This window comes from Aplysia californica, unplaced genomic scaffold (assembly GCF_000002075.1).
Source record: "Aplysia californica isolate F4 #8 unplaced genomic scaffold, AplCal3.0 scaffold00164, whole genome shotgun sequence".
Lineage (NCBI taxonomy): Eukaryota > Metazoa > Mollusca > Gastropoda > Aplysiida > Aplysiidae > Aplysia > Aplysia californica.
Window position 1 is genome coordinate 176,962 of NW_004797434.1, and position 1,580 is coordinate 178,541.

Consider the following 1,580-nt stretch of genomic DNA (forward strand, 5'->3'; position numbering starts at 1 on the left):
ATACATGAGAAATTATTAATGAAGTTTGGACGGCACATCTGATGCAAGTTTTCAGTCTGTGGTTACGGCATTTTGCGTTCTATTGACAATGCCTTAGAGGGTCGGGAGGTGAGAGCCGGGGTCTAGGCTTGCTTTTGTTTATTGATGGTTTTGTTTTTGTTTTTATAGACTCTTGAAGCCTTCTAGTTTTAAAGTGATTTCTAAAGATATAGGAACATGCATTGTTTCGTGGGTGAATGAATGGCAGCAAGTCAAATGTCTCAAATTTGCAAAGCATATTTTGAAAGTTTGTTTTGTTTGTCAAACTGAAATGAAAGCGAACACTTGGTTTTGCAAAAAGCTTCTAAATTTACCGGTCTGACGAAAATTTTGTTTGTTACAATACCATACACATATTTTGGAACTAGTTTTGTATACCCCTATTATGATTTAAACATTTTGTTTGTCCCTATAGTAACGGCAAGATGCTTCACCGCCTCAAGCAATAACCGAGGTCGATTTCCGTGTGGAGATAATTGTTATAGAGTAAACTTCATGGTCTTTTTTTTTCTGTTGTTTTCGGACCTAAGGTTCGAGTTTCAGCTCGGTCCTACGTTTTGTCCTTGGGAAAAGAACTTTACACGAATCTCTCAAGTGTCTCAGTCCTTTCAGAGATGGGCGTTAAACTTGGAGGTCCTGCCTCTTAAATAACCTACTAGTGTTGACAGGGGCGTTAAACCTGTCCAATTTCAACATTTTAAAATCTGGCCCTAGCCCATTTGGATCTGAAAGGGAGGGTCGAGGCCCGCGTCCCAAATGATTTATATTGTGTCAATGGGGTGTAAAAAGGCCTTCCATACCCTCCCCCCCTCCACGAAAAAAACCCAAAATGATCTGTATTGCGTTAATGATGCTTGTGAATACATTTTCATCTGTAATTTACCTTTTAAAAAATCGATGCCTGTTTAGCTGCAGGTCTTCCAGCACACAGAGTCATCATCATCATCGTAGCCTTTCTCACCCTGCACTAGGGTATAGGCCACGGACAAACACCTTCCACCTTTTTTATATTCTGGGATAGCCCCTTGAAGTTATTCCATGTCTTCCCACTTTTCTGTACATTTATTTCTGTGATTCTTCTCCAGGTTCCATGCGGTCTGCCCCTTGATCTTTTACCCTGTGGATTCCAATCCAACACATGGAGTAGCTAACTATTGTTAAAAGTGGGTGGTTGGCGAGCGCTCTGGTGTGGTTTGCTTCTTCTTTCCCTATCAAATATATATCGTCCTTATCTCCCCTTCTTCTTTTTTATGTTTGTTACTCTCTTGAAACACTTCTAATCTTCTGGCGTTCATATGACCGTAAAACCTCTACCAAAACTTTAAAAAAAAGGCTAACGATAATCCGCCTTTTGATATAAGATCAAAGTACGATCGGTAGCTACTCCGTGGTCCTACGGTCCACCGATCCATTGACTGCAGGCTACGGGCCCGGGTCTATAGCAGGGGATAGATCCCCGAAACCTCACTCACTGTGTTCTGCTTACAAATGATCTGTTTGCTTTTAGGGGAACTCTTATAAGGACCAATATCTCTGTTTCT

The 1,580-nt window shown here is 41.0% G+C and overlaps 1 protein-coding gene across 1 annotated transcript in view; it reads right to left on the minus strand.

The window, feature by feature from the left end:
• LOC101852404 (LIM domain kinase 1-like) overlaps positions 1–1,580 on the minus strand; it is an 8,681-nt gene that overhangs the window by 1,219 nt on the left and 5,882 nt on the right. The window lies entirely within an intron of this gene.